The sequence below is a fragment of the Fukomys damarensis genome, unplaced genomic scaffold (assembly GCF_012274545.1).
Source record: "Fukomys damarensis isolate Sample0158 unplaced genomic scaffold, DMR_v1.0_HiC HiC_scaffold_12, whole genome shotgun sequence".
In the NCBI taxonomy this organism is placed as follows: Eukaryota; Metazoa; Chordata; class Mammalia; order Rodentia; family Bathyergidae; genus Fukomys; species Fukomys damarensis.
This window is the reverse complement of record NW_022900924.1, coordinates 38,090,578-38,109,060: the sequence shown is the minus strand read 5'-3', so window position 1 is coordinate 38,109,060 and position 18,483 is coordinate 38,090,578. Positions and strand designations below refer to the sequence as shown.

Sequence of the window (18,483 nt, the reverse complement as noted above, 5' to 3'; positions counted from 1 at the left end):
TAATCAATTACAGAAATGGTGCTAGAACCCCTCCCAACCCAATGTCTTTTCTTCTGTTCATGTCCCTTCTCATTACTAATTAATCTCGCTGCCCTAGACCTCCATAAGTCTCAGCCAAATGGGTCAATTTCAATGTGGAGCCACAGATGAGCAGCCCTCGTGGGATTGATGAATGATTCCTACAGCTTTGGAGGCTCTCGTGTGACATCAGTTGGACCCAGGTGAAATGATAATCACCAGCGTATAAATGATTTGGACACTGTAATTTCCCCCTGTGACTTAGTTTGCTTTCTTCTGTTGATTTATTTAGAATGTGCTCTGCTACATCTCCCAACCTTGCTACTCTTAGAGCACCAATAAATGTCAAACAGATTAGACAGGCCCATTACTCAATGGGCACATTTCTAAAAATGGTACAAAGGTGAAAGCCCAGCAGTTTCAGATGATTGGAGTATTTACAGGATGTTAGGAAAACATCTGCTTCAAAAATTCAGAGGTTTGAGAGTTGATATAATGTTTTATTAGGGTCCTACACCACTGATAGTCACTGTACAGGAAATACTAAGTCATTACAGAATGAATGACTTTTGAGCACCTATTATATAGAATGGGCTGTATACAGACTGGCCCTCTAATAGCCACTTAAAGTGAATACATTTGCTTTTATCAAAAGAGAAGAGAATGGTGCTCACTTCTATAGCTTTGCTCAAAGACAAATATGGGTAAAAAGAGATATTTTTCCTTTTGGTTCTGTCTACTTAGGTTTGGTCTTATGACATCTTTGCTCTGGTATAGATTTGCCAGGCCTCTGAAGCAGATAAAAGGTGGCAACAATTCACTAGAACAAATCTGGAATTTTTAATTATCTGTATGTTAGCATAGTGACCACTCACGTAACAGCAAGAGCCAACCAAGATGTGCTATCTCATTTGATCTCTATGAGAATCCTAAGATTTGGTATAATTATTCCCATTTTACACAAGAATAAACTGAGGTTTAGAGAGTTCAAGGAACATGCTCAAATATTTTAGCAAATGGCGAAGCTGGGATCCTGAGCCAATCTGATTAATTCCAAGGATTTCTTTCTTTTTTTCAGGGGGAGTGAGCCCAGAGTCTCCTCATCCATACTAGGCAAGTGTTCTACCATTAAATTACATCCTGAATCCCACCCCCTTTTTAAAATTTTGAGACAGAGTCTTGCTAATTTGCCCAGGATGGATTCAAACTTGCAATCCTCCTGCCTTGACCTCCAGAATAGTTGAGATTACAGGTGTGCTCCATCATACCCAGCTAAGTCTTCAATTATTGCCACTACTGTCATCAGTTTTACAGAAGACAACCAGTTTAAATTTGATACAGAAGCAACAAGAGTAGATTGCTGTGGTTACTGTATATCCATAAGAAGTTTGCAGTGTCTTTTACAGAGCCAGCTGGAATAGTGTTTGTTGATGGGGACACACCACAGTTACTAATGGATCAGCTCTGAAATCACACTTGTGCAATTTGCTATTCATCAAGATTTAATTAAATCTCCAGTATTTTCTTTGTGATGTTGTTCCCTTCCCATAGCTAATGGACTAGTTTGTGGGGAGTTTGCAGATGAGGAACCTATTCCTGAAAGAGAAAAAGAACATGAACTAGGCTTGGCAGGAGCTAACCAGTATATCCAGTCTATGATGCAAAATTCACCATGTAGTTTCATGTGATGCATGAATGTATACATTGCACGCATGGGCATTAGAGTAACAAAAAGACACAGAGAGGAGAGGGATACTGCTTTTTTTCTTTTTCTTTGCATTTCTGAGGAAGCAGCAATTGGATTCATTATTTATTAATCACAAATAGTGGTGCTGTGTCTTTAGAATAGAAAAACATCTCGCTTGATTTTCAGTGCATATTCTGCTAATTGGTAGCTTTTGCCTCTCGACTAAACTGTAAAGGGGAAGGGTGCACACTAAACCAACTGCCCTACTTAGGCAGCTCCTGGCAGGAATGCTGAGATAGATTAACATGCATAACAGCAGGCTTCTGTGACCCTGGGAGATAGCAGAACCTGAAATAACCTTAATATCCTGTCAACTTTCATTACCAAACCCCACTGAACAAGAAAAGCCTATTTAACAATCTGTCTAAGAAGGAAAAATCCCTGTCTTTTTTTTTTTCTTTCTTTTTAAGCAGGATTTTTCATCCTGTTCTTTTTTATCCTGGGGATATTTTCTTTCACCTCACTTCTTAGAACAACATCACTGTGCTAGGCCATGTTGTATGGCGCCCTGATCTCATCAGATTTCACAGCGTGGATGCCACTCCACAGGCATTGCTGACATCATCCTGGCTTCTACAAACTTGCCCTCAGATATCTAGGGGCATTCTGGAGCAAACTGGGGCCTAGCAATGTGTTGGAATAGAACTAACCCTATCCTGAGAGTTGTCCAGGATTAGCCCTATGTAGGAAGGTGTTCAACTGAAGAAAGAGTTTGAACTGATCCCACTGAAGGCAGAAAAGCAAGAATATCTTGGATAAGCACCTGGGGGTATTTTTAGACATACACAAATCCAGATGTCTTGTAAAGTTGTCAGTTGCATTTGCTGCAAGCATCCTAAGTTACCTTGACTTGCCAAGAGCTGTATGTTCCTCAAGGGATGTGTTTATGGAGAATTCTAAAAATACCAGAGCACTAAAACAAATCCAAAATAATTGCATTTCTGTCATGTTTTAACAGTGCTCTCAAGAAGGAGACAATTCTTTCATTCACAATAAATGCTTCCCCAATTTTTCAAATTAAGTGTAACATCGTCAGGTTCCAAAACTCCTCTGTTCACAAGACAGAGTTTAGCTATAGGCTTAATTCCATTTAATCCGAGGAATTGAAATCATCATGTCTTTTTAAAAAAATCACAGGGCAGAAGTGTGGATTTTTCAAAATTAGCAGCTCTGTGGCCTTGAGCAAGTCATTTCTCTCATCTGAAACAATCAAGGGAATGGGGAAAAATAAGACTTTGTTGAGATATCAGGCAGGCACTTTTCCATTATTATCTTTACTAAGTGGTTTCCAGTATTTTTTCAGTTTTAATCTTCTCTTCTATTTTTTGAGTGCTTCCACTGATTTAGCAAATATTTATTAAGAGATTCTATGAGCCATGCACAGTACTATGCCCTGCAAGAGTCATTAAAAGCATTCTGAGATGGACATGCTAAAGAATTTTTGCAATTTTAATGACAAATTTATAGAAATATTTTCTATAAAATCAGAAGAATAGCTTCTTACTACATTAGTGAGACCACACTGTGACATCCCTATCAAGAATTCTCATTCTACACTCTGAGAAATTTCTCAGTTTCTCCCAGGACAACTTTACTTATCCCATTATCTTTATCTATAAACTGCACATTAATTGGATATTTTGGAAAGAACAATGCATTGAAAATCAGGAGAACTGAGTTTGAATTTTGCTATAGCAATACATGCCGGACAGTTTACTTTGTCACTCTGAGTCCTGCTTTCCCAATAGGAAGACCTTGGGAAAGATGGGATAAATCATATTCCTAAAATTCTCCTTCATCCTTAAGGAAGAAGGAAAAAAGAAGGGGGAAAATGGCTCAAGCCGGAACTAAGCAATACAGTAACCCCTAGCCACATTTGGCTACCAGTAAAAATTGAGATATGCAACAATAAAAATATAAATATGTTCTTAAGAATTTTTAACATTGGATATATAATAAAATTATAATATTTGGGGTATCCGAGCTAAAGACAATATATTTTTAAAACTAATTTACCTACTTTTATTTGCGTGTGGTTGCTTTAAAATTTTTAATTTCATACTTGGTTCACATTTATAGCTTACATTATGTTGCTGTTGGTCAGCAATGGCCTAAACCTTCTTAATTACCTACTTATTAAAAAGCTATTAGCTTGTGAAGAGTTAAGTAGGTCATATTGTTCTGGTCTGCATTTTAAAAGATAGGAAGGCAAGGGCAATAGAGAAGCAAGCTTCTGTCCATTCTGCAAACTCCACATTGTCTCTCACCACCTGAGGCCAAAAGGACTTCTACTTCCCCTTGCTGCTTGCTCCAGGATCTTATTCTGCGGATTTGAGTAAGTGCGAACTGAACACTATGTTGGCAAGGCCCGCTGACTTTATATCAGAAAAGGTAGGCAACTACTGACAGGAGAAAAACTCTAGCCACTAAAAAGGGAAAGGGTCCAGGAGACAAGGAGCTCAGGCAGTCTGAAGGTGAAACAGTTTGTGGGGAGCTTGAAGCTCACCAGAGCTATTCCCATGGAATCAAATACTCTACCTGCCTTTCCTCTTTCATGACTTTTTCCCCTATTTCATTCCTTTCTTTCTGTCTTGCAATTCCCTTCACTGAAATTTTGTCTCATGTAACTGTAATGTGCTTCTGAGGTCACTGCAATCATCCTCATTTACCATGAAGAAATCTGGAACTCAGTAAAGTTGTATACCTTGACCATGTTTGCAGTTAGCAATTGTCATGGAGCCAAGATGCGATACCTTATCTCCCAGTCTCGATGGCTATATTTTTTTCCACAAACCACATCACCTGCCTCGCTTTCAAAGATTCTTAATTGACTTTTGGTATTTTAAATTCATCTAACTCTCTAGCTGCTCTACGAAGACACTTTGGAGATTATTCTACTGCACATCTTTAAACCACTTCTTAATGTACGGCAAGGCTAATTTTCAAAACTTTTTTTCTCATTGATAACTCAGCATTGTCCAAATATTAATCAGATTTGAATACTTAGGCTAATAAATTGGCCTTCAGCTCATTTGAAAAGCTAAAGCAAACCTGTGAAGAAAGACAATTAGTCTATATTCTGTCTACCTCTCATTCAGTAACAGATTTGGGCAAGAAACACATTAAACATTTTAGCCAAATGAATTAATATTAATTTAGTCAATTATAAGAACTCTATTTAAGTAGAGATGTGAGCTAACCCTTCAAAATCATGACCACATAATTTTGGTAATTTAATGTCAACAGAAATAGTAAAATATTTTTCTTTTTCACCTTCATGGACCACAATAAAAAGAAAACAAGTGAAATGCGTGTATTGTGCTAATTTGAAATAAAATTCTTTCATGTTCTATCCCTAATCCCTCAAATGCCAGCATTAATCCATCTATAAATCCACAAAGCTCTCCCTTCAGACCCCAAGGAAGGCATAAGGAATACAGAGAGAAATTGCCCCAGTTCAAAACCACAACAGAAGCCAGATCATCCTAAAACTACCCTGAGAATTTGACTTCAAACAAAGCCTCAAGTTGGGGATTTAAGCATACATAACAGCTGGGGCTTTTTAAGTCTAAGTAATGCACAACCATCAAAATCGTGTTATTCATTATTTCATTTCAACCTGTATTTTTCCATCTGTGTTGTAAAATCCTACAAAGGAAGAGGAGTTAAGATTTCTGCCCTCAGAAATCTTAAAATGGTGCAAGAAATTTAAATGTGTCAAACAGATGTAAGGTGAAAATTGTTGTCATCTCCTAATAACTTTTTATTTTCATAATAATCATGAGTTGTTTAAAATAGTATTTTCCCTACTTCATTTAAGAACAAATGTATAATGTCTATTAGACTAGATTGGGATAGTAATTAGAAATCCCACACAGAGCAGGGCGTGGTGGGGCATACCTGTAATCCCAACTACTCTTGCTGAGGCAAGAGAATAGGAAATTTGGGACTAGCCTGGGAAATTTAGCAAGAACTTGTCTCAAAAATAAATAAATAAACTAAAAATTTTCAGTACTGAGAATTGAAGCTAGGGCCTTCATAACTGAGCTGCATCTCTAGCTCTCTCTCTCTTTTTTCATCTTTTATTTTGTGTTAGTATCTCATAAATTCAGTAAATTGTCCAGGCTTGGCTCCAATTTGTGATCCTTCTGCCTCATCCTCCCAGAGTACTGGGATTATAAACATGTGCCACTGTTCCTACCTTAAACAAAAATATTTTAAAAATCACATCTAGGAGAAAATCAATCAGAAATTAAGACAAAGGATCTATAAAATAATGTGAATCATAAGACATAGAATTTTATTTAGAAAATTTGAAAATGTCATTGATTGCTCATAAATGCATGTAACATGAAAGAAGGTATTTCTAACTTGTCATGTACAGGTTACAAGATCCCAACAATGAATGTAACTGTACTGTATCCCTAAAATGTACCAATAAACTCAATTAAAGCTGAAAAAAAAGAAAGAAGGTATTTCTATGTATAAAGAAGTTATAAATGGGCCGGGATTTAGCTCAGTGGTTCCTCTGCCTACCTCACAAGCACAACGACCCGAGTTTGATCCCTGGTACCAAAAACAGCAAAAAAAGAAGTTATGAAAAGTCTAAGAAATAACATTAATATGTAGACTAGATAGACATATACACAGATATATAGACACATATGTACATACAGACATATCTACACATAGAAATAAATACAAAGAAATATTTTTCCTTTGCAAATCATGAAAAGTACAGTAAGATGTATTTCAAAGAAAAGTCAAGATTCAACCTAACATAACCTAGTACAAAATAATTTTAGGGATACTTTTATTTATAGATTGTTTTATAATTTTTCACATGAATTATATTTATATGAATTATTTTGAATGACCCTAGTATGATCATCATTTGAAGAAAATCTCCAGTGAATTATGTATTTTTCAAATTTGTCTTCCTTGCTTATCTGTATTGGAAGTTCCTTACTCAACAAATAATAACTGAACACTGACCATGTGCCAGGCAGAGTCTGTAGTACTGAAGAGATGTCCTGCCATTGAGGAACTGAGAGTAACAGAGGAGACCACCCCTCCATATGGAATTGGGCAACTGCAGGTTAATTGTGTTACTGGGCAACTATAGGCTGTGTTATTAGGCAACTATGAGTTAATTTGAGTTAACTATGCTCTTTGTAGAATGTACTTGAGTAACCATGACAGCCTCTGTAATCTGTCACCAAAGGAAAGTAATAGACTCAGAAAGTCCTGCCAGAACAATCCTCCCCCACACACACACGCTCTCTCTCTCTCTCTGCTCTGTGTAAGTCCCACTTGCTATGCTCTTAGGGAAACTCCAATGGAGTTATGCTTCACATATGTAAAAAGAAGTATGTAGGGAGGCGCACACTGCTATTTTTTTTCCTTAAATTTATTGGTACTAAGCACACACTTCTATTCAGGGCCCTCAAGACTGACAGGAGTCGCTCACTGAGCCACCGGCATCATTAAAAGCTGCTTTTTGCACCTATCTTCATGTTAAAGAGTTCTCTGTCCAACATCCTCACAGATTTCTGCTTCAAAAGAGTGCAGAAAGAAAGGGGAAAAAAGCAGTTCACCAAATGAATATAGAGTGTGTTGAATGTTGGCAAGGAAATAAGCATGGCATGTGATGGGGAATAAGTGAGAACCTATTACACACTGGATAATCATACATCTGTCTCTGAGAAAGTGATATTAAATTAAAACCTTAATAAAAAGAATTAGTCTATCATTCAGAAAGAAAGTGAGCAGGCATATTTTGTTGGGGAAACTGTGGCTGTAGGAGGAACCTGGCTAAAAGACCTGAAGAATGAATAAGGCTAGAGGAGAGAAGAGAGAAGGGGAAGAGCCAGAGAATAGATCAGGTAGGCTGGGGAATAAGAAGAAGAATGGAGTTTAATCAAGTGCACACTTCTAAATAATCCTATGAACTGCCCTTTGGAGAACTGAGGAGAAGTAGCACAGAAAGCAATCCACACGTTGGGGCGAAAAGTATCTCCTAATCCATTGCACGTGAAAATGCACTCTGTATCCACAGCAATTTGTTTAAACTTCTCTAGTGTGGACACTTAGTACCATTCATAACTCAACTTTATTTTAAAAAATATAGTGAGCCAAACATGTAAATCTGAAATTCTCTCTCCCTTTCATAATATGAAGTAAATTTTTATTCATTCTTTATTCCTTTTCAAAATCTCTAATGGCTTTCATTTACATTGCTCTTGTTTTATAAAGCTGATTTGAATCCTTCCTGGTTAACTCAGAAATGATTAAAGAAATTTATTTAACTAGGCCACCTCTTGGAGGGGGGCATTTGAATACTTTTTCAAACGCTAAGCCATGCATCCAAAAGAACTAGAAAACACGGTAATAAGAGAGATCTGGGAAAAAAAACTTTATAAAATAAAAAAGAGCAACAACGACAGAATACACATACTCCAAGACTGGTGACTACATTTCTGAACTAGCTAGAATGTGCTAAGACTTAGGAGGGGGGAAAATGACATGAAAAAAAATTGCCCAGAATGCTTTGAATTATCAAGTTAATTGGCATCCACTTTTCGAAGAATGTTATTCTTTTCATGGGTATCCAGCCCCTATTGAGTAATGCTTGGAATTTGGGTTTCCAAAATGTGCAAGTCACAAAACCAAGCTTATACAAACTTACAGTTTTTGCTGAGTGTTTGGTTCAAACTTTTTCCCCTGCTGTCATTTTTTGGCAGTTCATGTCAATTGTCTATGTGACCTAGGTTTTCCCCCAATATTTTATAAGGGTTTCATCTGCACACTGGGGATCTTGCAGAACAGGCAACAGCAGATCCCTGTGGGGTAGTCTGACAGATAATTTCTGAGGACACGGAAAGATGGCAATGATCCACTGCAGTGACCAGACCACACCATAAGCAGAGGCAAAGTCCTAGGGAAGAAGTTGCTCTGAGAGCTTTCCTTCCATTCTCAACCAGAGGCCTAGTTCATATTTGGTACCCTGTTGACCAACATGCAAAATAGATGATTTTCTTTTAATCTGTGCCATGTAGCTTTCAGGATTGCTCTCTTGTTTGTCAGTTTTTTTACTGAACTTTTACATGTCACACACACGATTTTGACTTATAGGATCATTGTAACTTTTATCCACACGAATCTAGGGTGGGAATTCTGAGTAATCTGTACTGGAAAAAAGCAGGACCTAGGGAACAGATTCATACCTGATTCCCACTCAGAATTATTTGCTTATCTCTTTTAGTGTTAATCCTAAGCACATCGATGAGAATTTGTTACAACTAAAACAGATAAAGATGGGGTGTCTGTTAAGACCCAGCCTCCTGGTCTTGTTTACCATGGAGGAGCCACACTCTTCTTCCATCTCTCCCCACAACCATCTTTTCAGGCACACAATTCTATAGCAGTAGGAGGCAGCCCTTCAGTTTCAAAGACCAACTATTAAATCCATTGGCAATGGACTTGAGTGACACAAATGTGAGTGAGCCTGGACATCACATACCTATATACAAGTTCAAATCCTCTGTCTACCAGTTCAACTCAGGGACCTGGAGAAAAATATTTATCTTCTTAAAACCTCAATGTGATTCTTTGTAGGATGGATATTACAGTTCATCTCTGACTGGTTTATTATGAGAATTCAGCCAATAATATCCCTGAAAGTTCCTGGCACATGAAAAGCTGCCAATGAATCTTATCGCAGCAGGATGCTCAGCTGTGCTGTTTGCTACGATATTTAGCCACGCTGGCTGCCTGGTAGGGTGGGTCTGCCAGGAGACTGTTTACTTCAGGAACTGAGGAGCCCCCTGGGAAAGAACTCATACAGAATGAGACTATCAGACAAGCTTGGCCCAGGAAGAAAAGGCCTTAGATAGCTGAGGAAAAGGCTGATTTTGACACTATGGGGCTACCCTCACTCGTGAGTACATCATGAGTTCAGATGTGCTCATAGTAGAGTCCTGGGGAGAAAGGAGGCTGAATGAAAACAAAGAGAGCTGTTTTCTCTAAAAATATCTGGCTCACGCTCTTGTATTTCTTCCATTTCACTTTCCTCACACTCAGGATCCCTGGCAAGAATTCCAGCTGGCTCGATCACTGTGCGATTCTTTATTCTCTTGGATTGGTGGATTTGGCTTTCTAAGCCCAACTAGAGCTGCAGCACTTGGGTTTCATTCTTGAGTTACTTGAATGAGGTAAGCACCTGGCCTCCTGGCTGTCCTTCCCCGGTCTGCCTTCTTTGGATGAATTCACATTTACATGAACTTCTAGAGGGACTTAGCTTGTCTAATCAAATTAGGAAAAAGCACTTATGCTTTTCAACCTCACCAAAGCTAGCTCTTCTCTATCTTAGTGCTGTTTAAATAGAATTTTCTGCAGTTACAAGAATTTACTGTACCGGTGTTATCCAACATGAGGCCGCATGTGCCTATCAAGCACTTGAAATGAAGCTACTGCAACTAACGGACTGAATGTTTACTATTACTTAATTTTAATTAATTTAAATTCCACTGGTCACTAATTGAGCCATCACTGTCCAGATGGAAGCCTTAAAAAATAGAATCCCTAAGGATAACACTAGTTTGGTGTTGTCTAATTCCTGAAGTTGTTCCAAACTTCCTTGGCTTCCCAGGATGCCCTAATGGGTCTTGTGTCATCCATCCTACCATTTTGCCCATGCCTCCACCCAGGAAGCTTCAGGTCTTCTAATTCTTGAAGGCTAAATATATATTCATAGAATGAAAACATTTCATCACACCCCCAGAAGTTTTTAAAACATTATCATTGGCTTCTGATTCTAAATAGATGATAAGCCTAGTTTATATCTATAAGGTTCTCAGAAGGTAGCCCTGGTTGAACAAAACTAAACAGTCTTCAAAACTCTTTTCAAATTTCAGAGTACAAGAGAAAAGGACAGATGCACAGTTTTCACCTTTGATCTTCTCATTCAGTATAGCTCTTCACAGAAATCTGCATTCTGCAAGCGTCCAAGTGGATACAGATGCAAGTTATTCTCAGAATTCACTTTCAGAAGATCTGAATTGGAAAACTCACAAGGTTTTTTAATTCCATGTATTGGTATGCCAAAAGAATCTGATGAGCAAAATGAAACCTAGAGTACGTTTCAATAAACATGAATGAACTGAATTAAAGGAATATTCTCCAGTCTTTAACCCTCTCCTGAAACTGCCAGATCACTTATGTTCTACACTGACATAAATCTTTTTCAGGAATCAAAATTACTTGACTCCCAAACCCACCTCAGAACCTGTCCCATCAAAACAATGCTATAATCCAGTCACTACACCTTTCTCTCCCATGGTCATTAGCAGAGCCTCTTTACTCAGGACAAATCATTCCTTCTCAGACCACCAATATAACCACCCACATGGAGGGTTTTCAGACAGCCCTTGCCATTTATAGCCATCTATTGCTCACACTCAAGGGAACCCATGCTTAATTTATCTGTCTGGACTAAGATTCTACTCTTGATGTTAAGACTGAGTCTTTAACCCTCATAATAACCACCAAGCTTTAAGCATTTTTGAATAAGAAAATCTTGTACATTAAAAGAGGTATTAGAGAGTTCACAGATAACGGAAACCATTTTTTTCTTAGTGTTACCTTTATTTTTTTATTTTTATTTTGATTAGTACATGTTTGCACTGCATAATTATTACATTCATCATGGGGGGAGTTGGTACATATACATGATACATCTTATTTCTTTTTACATCCTCTTCCCCACCAACCTCCCTCCTCTTTCCAGGCTGCTGAAACTTTTATTCCTGTCTAAAGCTCACAAAGGTTTCAATCCTTCTAGAATATATTATTTTCTGCCTTCTAGGGACAAATTTGTTTGACACATATTTGTCACCTACAAATCAATGGAAAAACCAAACACACTAATAAGATTTTAGAACCTTTGAAATTTTAGATAGAGAAGGATTATGATGGAAATTTAGGAATATAAGGCAAAAAAGAGCTGACAGCCATCTATTCAGTCAGAGGAGGAACTAGAGTATACCCAGTTGCAGCAACAAGCTCTGTAGCCTGCTGTGAAGACGCGATCCAATGGGCAGGGCTTCGATTTGAGTGTTGGACTAGTTGGGTGAAAGACTGGCCATTAATCATGATGGGTCAACTTAACTGGATTAAGAAATACCCAGACAATTAGAAAAGCACACTCTTACTGTCACTATGGGGTGTGTCAAGAGATGATTTACATATGGCCAGCAAATGAAGGAGGAAAGTCTCACTCTACTTGTGGGTAGCACCACACAATAGGCTTATACTATGAATTTAATAAAAGGGAAAGGAGGTAGAAGTTGGCCCACATTTGAAAAGCTTCCTTCTGTTTGAGCAGGTGTACCTTTTGCTACTGCCATCACATGTGGATGTCAGACTCCACTTTCTTCAGTCTTTCAATGTGGACCCGGACTAGCAACTTCCTGGCCTTCGGTCTCAGACAGCACTGCAATGTGAATCCCTCTTGTTCTGCAGCTTCCAGCTTCTTGGACTGACAGCTCCTGGATTCTCTGGCTCTCCAGCATGCAGAAAGCCATTGTGAACTCTTCTAGCTCTGATCCTGTAAGCATGCATATATATATTCCATTCCTCTGTAGAACCCTGACCAATACAGAAACTCGGGTAACAGCAGTCATCCTGTGGGATCTATTAGCCTTAGGACCCCAATAAAGACTGTAGAATATAGTATGGTTCTTACTTTGGTTCAAATAATGCGTAAATTAATTTCCAGAAATGCCATCTTGGTTATACAGGCGACAAGGGCCAAACAGCCAAAGAGGATGTGGAAGACCAGGGGAAGCACGACGACTCATAAGTTGTGCAGCTGTTCTGAATTTGGCACAGGTGGTAAGAAGATTAGAGGCTATACAGTAGGCAACATTAGAGATTAGTGTCCTAATACACAGGTAGGCCATTTCTATATTTCCTTATTCTTTTCAGAATCCATGATCTGGGATGAGGGCAATGGCAGGGGAGATGGCTACAATACAATATTTCTTTGCAGGGTTAGTTGAGAACTAGTGTGGCACAAGTAAAACCAGTAATAATCTTGCGCAGTTACACCTCAAGACAAATGAGCCACATAATCTTGACACTGTTACAATAATACAGGCTTGTATCCTAAGATACATTGTCTGCACCCAGACACACTACCATTTATACTTCATAACACCATTCCAGCTGAAGAGAATCCTACAAAACCAAGAGCACCCAGGCCAATGGGCAGAATTGAAACAATGTCCTACATTAAATTCATCTGGTTGGTAATTTCCTCCAATTAATTCTTCTTCCCTGCCATTGTCATATCCACTAGTTTGACGGTGCTATCAAAAGATGTATAAGCAAGCCTAGCCTAGCTGGCCAACATTTTGGAAGTGGAAATAAAAATCCTTCTGAAAGTATATCAATGCCAACTAAATAACAAATAAAATAAAAATCAAAGATATCAGACCGCCAATGTAGAAATACTTTTCACTTATAATTTGTAAATATATATCTTTCATGCTTTTCATTAAAAAAGTGAATGCAAAAAAGGGAATAAATGATATTAGAAAAGCTTAAGCCAAAATTTTTTTCAACCCAAATGATTTTCCTGTCCAAGATGAACAGATATTAATTTGCATGTGTTTATTACTCCTAATTTTCAAGCATATTGGATGTCAATTAAGAAATGGATAAACTTCTCTCCTGAAAAGATTAAAGGAGAAAAATATTAACACTCTATTAATATGCTCACCAAAAAATAGAATTCAGTAATTACTGCTAAAAGTAAATGTCCATGTTGATACTACCAGATGGAAAACTAATGAAAAAGTTAGCCTTCTTTTCACATCTCAAATAATGAATGAAATGGAAGCCTCATTTGTAATATAAAAACAGGCATTATTTAAGTGTCTTATATCTGGATATAACAAGCCAAACTCAGGGAAAAAAAGGCTTTCTACCATTTATTCATGCAAGTTTCACAACTTATACCAATTTCATAAACTAACAATTTATTCATTAAGTGTCCTAAAAAGTCAAGTTGCTTGGGGGTTATGCATATTATCTCTGAGATATTTTATGTGCCAACCAGACAGCTGGTTAAACATTATTTCTGAGTGTGTCTATGAGAGTTTTCCTAGAAGAGATTAGTATTTGAATTGTTGGATTGAGAAAGCATATTTCCCTCCCCAGTGGGGTGGTGGGCATTCTACAGTAAGCTGAAGGGTTGAGTAGCACAAAAACTTTTGTATTAACTTTGACTGACTGTGTTGATTTGCTGCTCCTGATTCTCAGGCTTTGACACCTTGACTAGCATGTATATACCACTAGGTTTTAGGCCTTTCAACTATACCACCAGTTTTTGTGTGTCTCAAGCTTACAAATTTAGAGACTTACTGATTGTTGATTCACAGCCTTCATGGTCATGTGATCCAATATCATATAACCTTATAGTAATTTTCTTTGTAGACTGAATATAAATGATATGTATTATATATTTCCCATTACAACTTATAGGTTCTATTTCTTTCAAGAATCCCCATGACAAAATCTATAAGAGATGGTCAGCAAATATCAAAAAAGTTTAAACTGAATGAAAGTTATTACATTAGGACTGGAGAAAAATAAATTTATGAAACCTTCATTTCAATCATTATTTATCAACAATTCTGGAGACAGTAAATGATGCCTCAGTGGAGATATTGTAATTTGGCCAGAAATGGAAATAAAGGGACCAACCTCTCAATAGTCCATTCATTTACCAAACCTTTGTTCAGTTTCTATCAATTATCTTGTCCTATGATACGTAACAGAGATTCAAGTGATCCAAATCTGAAGAAACAGATTTTCCATTTCCGGCCACAAGTTTCCCATTATTCACTGCCATTATGGGAATTGTAGAATAGAAAACAGTGCATTAATGTAGAGGAGGAGACTGAAAATAGAATGTAAGAACTAAGGCTCAACCCAAGGGTAAGACAGTTCTAAAGGAGCTTTTTATTCCCCCACTGCTGACAATGCGCACTGAGCATTATGGGAAGGCTTACACTTAGCAGTATTGTGGCCACATGATTGCCTCAGAATGTCTGGAGATGGGCTGGATAGGAAGCCTGGTAGGAAGTGGGTGAACAAGATACTTGCTGTGAGCAGCAGAAAAATGTCAGGTGGCTTGGCCCATAACAGGAGAGGTGGGGATATCAAAACATGGAAAGATTCAAATGGTATTTTAAGAATTAGTCCCAAGTGATGAAATGATGAGAGGAAAAAAAAAAAGCAAGGATGATGTTTCACTTCCTTTTTCTGGACTCCAATGTTTCATCTAAAAAATAGATGTATTCTCCTAACCGTATGCAGATTACAGGGTTGTCGTAGAGATCAAAGAAAAACAATGAAAGAATAATTTTTTAAACTAAAAATCTCTATAGAAGCATTTGTTTAAATCACTAATGATAAAAATCTTCTCTTTTTCAAATCTCAAATTCTTTGAAAATGGAATAGTGAGTGGGCTTTCCAGCTCTAACGCTCCATGGCACTATACCATTCTCCTGGATAAGACAGGACAATTTACCCAATCCCGTGAGATGGGATGGAGAGACAAGCCAGTAACTAACTACTGCTTCAAATATGAACTGTTAATTCTGCCCTATGCCTTAATATCTGATAGGCAGGCATTCATCCATGCCAAAACACAAATCATTACTGTGTTCTGTCTGTGCCACACCATGACATGGGCATGTGATTAAGAGTTTTTCCCCTAAGAGGAGCTGCTACTCACAGTCTAAGACATCTTTGTACTATTCAGGAGATGCAGATGTAGAGGACAGGCATGGTAGCATACTCCTACAGTCCAGCAGTCTGGTAGGATAAGGCCGGGGGATCACAAGTTCAAACCCCACCTGGGCAACTCAGTGACAGTTGAGATCCTGCCTCAAACTTCAAAAAAAAAATTAAAAGACTCGGAATGCAGCTCAGCATGAAAGCCAACCCCCCACACATGCACAAATAATAAGCATGTTCCACAAAATGCAAACCAGTCAGCTCACACATTCACAGAGATATCCCACGACTTTCCAAAGAAGGTCTGTATACTTTCTAAGCCTGCACATATGCACCCTAGTTCTCAAAGGTGGCGTCAAGATCTATTCTTAAATTAATAAATCTCCCCAAAATATATGAGACACAAAATTCATTGATTATTTAAATTGTCAGTCATTACAGTTGTACTTCATATTTGACCAATTTATCTCATCGATTTATCCAGAATAAGTAAACAGAAAAAAATAGTTTACTTTACCTGTGGCCTCAACAGATGAATCCTTTTACAATAATTCTGAAACTGAGACTATTCAAATTGTTTCCCAGCTTCTCTTTTCATCTTTGGGCTGGTCTAGAACCTGGTATGATCTCTCATCTCCCTGGATTTGCATTACCCTCAACTTTTGTTTGAGAAAACAAAATGCCTGAAAGATTACATTTGTTTAGCATTTCTTAACAGGATCAACTACTTAATGCCACTGTAACAGGGAGGGATGTAGTCAAGTCTTTGAACATTTTTTCTGGCTGAAAATATAATTATACTTACTTAGATAACTCTTCAAAGTACTAGTTTCATACTTTGATTTCAGTTAAAGTTTAAAGGCTACCAAAAGCTTCTTTCCTTGAGAAGTTCTTATTGGCTAGCAATCATAGTGAAAAAGTTGCAATCTATAGGGGAGTAAAGAAAAAACTTCTTGGAAAAATATGAGAGCAGAAAGTCTTGAGGAAAATTAACTAGTTATCCAGTCAACCAGTGTAATGCAGGGGTAGATTTTTAAATTATTTATATATATGTATATATATATGGGAAATGACTTTTCGAATCTTGTTCTGGGTTTTTCTTTTCTTTTTTTCTTTCTTTTTTTTCTTTTTTAATTTTTGGTGGGGGGGCATGGACCACATCCTTTCTAATTTTTTTTTCCAAATATAGAGTTCCTTATTATTTCTAGCTCATTAACTTTCCTCTGTCTCTCAGAACCACATGATCTCATCACTGTTTTGCTTATGGGAAGCGTAAACAAAAGCCTGACATTTTAAGGCTTGATCCCATGGGTCTTCCAGAAGTTTATAGGGTGAAGTTCGGAGCGGCAGTGGCGCCAGCGTCGGCTTCAACAGCAGGAGCAGGCCCCAGGCTTGGCGCTGACCATGCCGATGGTGGGAAAGCTTTACCGCAACTATGGCATCCTCGCCGACACCACAGACCAAGTGGGCCAGGCAGAAGTTTGCGATTGATTTAGGAGGAGTGTTTAGGACACACGCGCTTGTGAAAAACAGGAGGCTAACCCTTTGGTCCAGACTATCTTCAGGATTTCAAGATTTCTTCACTGCTCTGTTCAGAGCACCCATATGCTTAGCGCTGGCCCTAAACAGAAAGATTCCAGTTTCCAGCATAAAGATGCCTATCAAGTGATACTGGATGGTGTGAAAGGTAGTACTAGGGAAAAACGATTAGCAGCTCAGTTTATTCCTAAATTCTTCAAGCGTTTTCCTAAATTGGCAGATTCTTCTATCAATGAAGTTAGACCTTGGTGAGGATGAAGACGTCTCAATTCAACGCCAAGCAATTAAAGAGCTGCCTCAATCTGCCACTGGTGAAAATCTTCCCGGAGTGGCAGAGATACCAACTCAACTCTTGCAGACAGATGACTCGGCAGAATTTAACTTAGTGAACAATGCCCTGGTGAAAAATTTGTTCTGTTCTTGAAGATTCTATCTGGCTTAAAAAGCTTACAGTGAGTGGAAGACAGCAGCTGGTAGAGCTGGTGGCCCAACAGGCTGACCTGGAGCAGACCTTGAATCCCTCAGATCCTGACTGCATGGACAGGCTCTTACAGTGCACTGCCAGGCAGTGCCCCTCTTCTCTAAAAATGTTCATTCCACAAGGCTTGTGACTTATTTCTGTGAACATGTTCTCCCTAACCTCAGTACCTTGACTACCCCAGTTGAGGGTCCTGATATACAATTTGAGTAGTTAAAATTGTTGGCAGAAACGAGTTCATTTTGTGGTGACATGGAGAAGCTAGAAACACATTTAAGGAAACTATTTGGTAAGTTATTGGAGTACACTTCTTCCACCAGAAGCAGAAAATGGGGAGCATGCTGGTAATGAAGAACCCAAGCTGCAGTTCACTTATGTGGAATGTTTGTTGTACAGTTTTCATCAGTTGGGCCAAAAACTTCCAGGATTCTTAACAGCCAAACTGAATGCAGAAAACCGCCAAGATTTCAAAATCAGGCTGCAGTACTTTGCCCAGGGCTTGCAGGTTTATAGCCAACAACTTCATTTGGCTCTCTAGGGTAAAACAGGGGAGGCCTTAAAAATGGAAGAGAACAAGATTAAAGTTATTGCATTGAAAATAAAAAACAATGTCAAAATTTTAATCAAGAATCTCTTCCACATTCCTCCTTCTTATAAAAGCACAGTAACCTTATCCTGGAAACCTGTACAGAGGTTGAGATTGGGCAAAAGAGCCAGAGAAGATACAAAACTTCACATTCACCACCCAAGAATTCTCTAGCAGGACCAAAGAGGGATGCCAGGCAGACTTACAACCTTCCCAGTAGGAAATACAGCAGCAATTTGGGCACCTTTAATTTTGAGGGGTGCCTTCAGGGGAAGTAGAGGTGGCCGAGGTTGGGGAACATGAGGAAAT

The 18,483-nt window shown here is 38.3% G+C and overlaps 1 long non-coding RNA gene and 1 pseudogene across 2 annotated transcripts in view; one reads left to right on the top strand and one right to left on the bottom strand.

The window, feature by feature from the left end:
• Window positions 1-18,483, bottom strand: part of LOC104867881 — a 587,910-nt gene that overhangs the window by 185,676 nt on the left and 383,751 nt on the right. The gene's annotated exons all lie outside the window — the stretch shown is intronic.
• LOC104867879 lies at window positions 16,884-18,452 on the top strand (annotated as a pseudogene).